Consider the following 4,558-nt stretch of genomic DNA (forward strand, 5'->3'; position numbering starts at 1 on the left):
AGTGGTGGGCTGGGCCGCTGCTGGGCTGCACAGTGTTGGGCCGCGGGTAAGCTGAGGTAAGTTCTCTCTCTCTGCTTTATTTCTGTTTTGTTTTATTTAATTTATTTTGCCACTGTTTTGAATTTAAAATAATTCAAACAATGCCAAAAACTCCTCTGAAAATATTTATGCTGCTTAATGGACTTTTCCAAAAGCACATAAAAATGTTTTGGGGTATTTGGAAATATATTCTATATAAGTTATGAATATAGTTCCAAATGCAATTAAAGTAATGATTTAAATTCAATGCTCAAAATATTCCTCAAAAATGTTCATTATTTTTGGTTTGGTGCAAAACCCTTGCCAAAATATAACCAACATTATTTAAGGCCATTTTGAAAACATTGAATGCATTTTCCAGGGTTCTTTGCCCCTCTTTTATTTAAGTTTTTGAGGCTTCCAAAATTCCCTCAGTTCAAATTTCAGAATTTAAACATGATGCACACATGAAGCTAACCTAGAGCATTACCAGAAGCTAGGGATGTGACAACTCACCCCCACTAAACAAAAATCTCGTCCCGAGATTCAAGCGTAGGGTAAGGTGAAGGGGGAACGCAACTAGTACAATCTTCACGATCCAGGTTGCACTTCATAGGAACGTTGATTCGATCACCATCTTTGTCTTGTCGTCTTGCTCTGAGAACTCCAGCTAATCATGACAAGAAGAGGAAAAGAAAACTCTAGAAGGGTCGATCTTCTCGAAGATCGAACAACTCACGGAATGAGACATAGGACCATTTCTCGGGTTGAGACACGAGATATACATCGAGAGGGGTGGAAGAAACGGATGACGAAGGTTCACTAGGTGGACAACAATTCCACACTTAAGAAGGTGGTGATCGGTTGTCAACATAGCGAGGAGTTGAATTGCCATGATACCACGACGAAACATCCTGGAGGAGGGTGATTCGTAGATTATTATCTTGAGTGGCAAAAAGAATTACTTTTGATTCAGAGATAATTGAAACTCTTCATACCAGCCTAAGGCAATTCACAACGATCGTTTGGAGAGGGTCGGTAGAATGGCATACTCAGACTTGGACGATGTGGATTACCTTGTTGAAGACAACGTAATGGATGAACTTGCTTACCACCGGAGATGGAAGAGACCCATGGTAGAATGGCACATTGGCGGTGCAAGCTAGGAACAAAATGCAAATGCTGGGAATGATTCTGGTAACTGGGGAAGAACCCAACATCAGAGAGTGAATTCACTGTTTGAATAGGTCATAGAATTTCCGAGGAAACTGAGAGCAAACCCAGCTAGTGCCGAGGATAACATGTAGCGCTTGTGCGTGCTCTCAAGAACTTGAGCATTTCCACAATCATCAAGGTTTTACCAACATCCGTGTCAAGGGTCCTGGCCACACAACTTACTACCCTGATGAATACCGGTGGAAGATGCAGATGCAAAGGAAGATAACACTTTCTCAGATTTCACCTTAGCGAGGCCAAGGAAACAAAATCTGGATGATCGACCGAGAGACATTTAGCACTCCGCTTCTAATGTTCTCCTTGACGTGCTAGTGTAACCCATTCATAGATATGGTTTGATAACTAGAACATCAAGTAAAGGTCGGACTTCGGGAGCAATAGAATCCATAAGGAACAGTTACGGAGGTAAATCCTACGAAATCCTTATGGGGAGGTGGCCAACTTCTTCAAACAAGATACTACAATAATAGGTCTTCCGGCTGGGTGTGTTGGCCACGACATCCACTTTACCGGTTATCGAGGGACCAATATTATAGTTCTTGGGAAATATTCCAACCCATCATATCTGCCTGAGATTCAGATCTGGTTGGTGTCAAGATATTCCAGACTCATCGAGTCTAGGAAGAAAAATGAAAGTTTGCAACACAAATCGACGAGATGACGTTGCGAGATTCTCGAGGGACGAACTGCGATAGCAAGCTCCAAAACATGAGTTGGTTCTGCTAAAACATGTGAACACGCTGTCCTAGACAAACATTATCACATGGTAGTCTTACAATAAAACACTACCGAGTTCAGGTGGGGAATCATAATCGAGGATATTGAAGTCTTGTGCATGACCTAGGATTAGCACATCAACTCCTTTTCCGTGAACAAATCAATCAGTGGCTTGGTGTGCTAGGATATACATATGGAATGGAGGTTGCAAGTCTCTGAACCCCAGAATACTTCGCACATATGCATGACTGATTTGGGATGATTCCAAAGGAAACAACATTGACTTTCTCGAGTCCACGGCGGCAACTTGCATCCAATGCACATGAACTAGAGGAAGTCTCTCCTTTCATCCGAACATATGCTTCATGAGCTAGCATGAACAAATGCTTTCAAAAGTTTCCAACACTAGCTTAATGCTCAGCAAAATTATGGAGAAGGCAAGGATGTTGTCAATGGGCTCAACAACAATTCATCTGGGTTTCCTTTCAAAAGGAATTCCATAGTTAAGTGAACAAGTGATAGCATTGGTCAGACCCAAAAGATATAATGGTGTATGCTCGAAGGATCAACCACGAGTAAGACAACGTTACCAATATCGTTGGTTCTGGTCTGATTGGATGATAGCCCATACTCAAATCAAAGATGGGGTAAGACAATAGGCCCAACAACTGATTACAGGGACCAATCGACGAAGATATCATCTTTCTTCAACACACACTACACAAGGATATCCCTTTGGAACGAACTAAGTCAGGCAAGCTTTTATCTTCCAACTCTCCAAGTTGTTGTCTAGCTTAACCCACTAGCTCCGAGATATCCATCACAGATTCTTGGAGAAAGGGTGGTTCACAAGAACCCGACTTGATCACGAGCTCAACATAGCAGTCAGGTGACAACCTGGTAATACTTCCGAGAAGACATTCAGAAAATCACGAACCACCGGTATGTTACTAAGCTCGAGAACAACCTCGCCTTTTAGGGCAAGACGATATGATCAAATGAGCGAGGACTTGACAAAATCCTAACTCATCAATCGAAATGTGCACCAGGAAGATGGACAAGGTAGCACGATCAATCTTAGAATGATGATTCAAGAACCAACACGTTAAGAATGAGGTTATTGTCCATTTAACTACCAAGCAACGAGGTTGCTGGGAGTATTGATTTCACACATCACAATTCATTTGTCGGTATTCCGGTTGCATCAACACGAGGGCCGAGGAATGACTAATGATGGTGAGAAGTATCACTACGTCAAAATTCATGAGAGTTGGTGCAGTTCTCATGACAATTCTGACATAAAGGGGGTAATACTCCAAGGTAGAACAGAACCAAAAGCTGGATTGGCATTTGATCTGCGGAATACAACTACTTTGACCCAATCCTAGATATGGATGAGGTACTGGAGTTTGTTTCTCCAAGTCATTCAGGACAGAATGGCTTGACGGACCACAAGGGTAATAGGCATCGATAAACGAAGGTATGCATACCCTTGACTATCAATTGATAGACGAAGGTCAGTAGACAACTAAAGAGGGACAACTCAAAGGAACATATAATTTTCTGAGTTGTGGATGCATGGTTTAGCATGTTGAACCAAGTTCAACATGTTTCTTCCGGATAACCCATGCAGAAAGGTAGAACTGGCAGAGCCACAATATATAATGGAGAACTCATCAAAAATAATCCTGTTGTGATATTTCAGTTCAACGAGGAACTTCTGCCATAAGTAGTTCATGGTATTTGGAAGAAGAAGATACCACGGACTTCAAGGACTATCGCAAAGGTTACTAATATCCTAAAGGCACTAGCAATCACTATCAACATGAAGTAAGTAGAGTGAATCTCGGGTTCAAAACCCAGAAATAGAATACCTACTAACTAAATGGCATCACGAGATGCTTTCGATAATGACGGCCAGAATCATCACACTGGGACACAAATCATGGCTAAATTACTAGATGATCCCCTAAGGCACCTAGGGTCATAATACTAGCTCTAACATATATGTCAAGGCAATAAAGTACCTCAACTCACTGATTTGTGTGATTAATCTGACCAAAGGCACATCGGAGACAGGAGGAAGGGATTTGCAATGCATCAGACTCTTTGGAAACCTGGGATGACTCGGACAGCATAACGGCTGTAAATGCTCAGAAAAGATTTGAGACATTCACAAAATGGTGGCATAACCACTCAGAAGCACGATATCAAGGTTTCGAGATCAACAATTAACATACGGAAGTAGTAGAAACTGAACTCAAGCTTAAATCCAACAATCTTATAAGTCTACGGATTAGTAACACGTGATCCTGATAGAAAGAAGAGAAAGCCTAGTTCTTAATCCCCGTAGGAAAGATAAGATGACTCAGATCAGAAGGGCATAAGGTATAAGGAGTAAAAAGAGCCTTACGTTCCATCCCACAATCAATTCCCTTATATAACTAAAGAATTTCTAGACTCAACTTCGACCAGTTTGGCTTGATAATCCTACAGGCAGTCAAGCTCTGATACCAACGCTGTCAGGACCCCGACTCAATGCCACATCGATCTAGCATGTAACACCCCATATCACTTTGCGGCCTCA

This window comes from Triticum dicoccoides, chromosome 3A (assembly GCF_002162155.2).
Source record: "Triticum dicoccoides isolate Atlit2015 ecotype Zavitan chromosome 3A, WEW_v2.0, whole genome shotgun sequence".
In the NCBI taxonomy this organism is placed as follows: Eukaryota; Viridiplantae; Streptophyta; class Magnoliopsida; order Poales; family Poaceae; genus Triticum; species Triticum dicoccoides.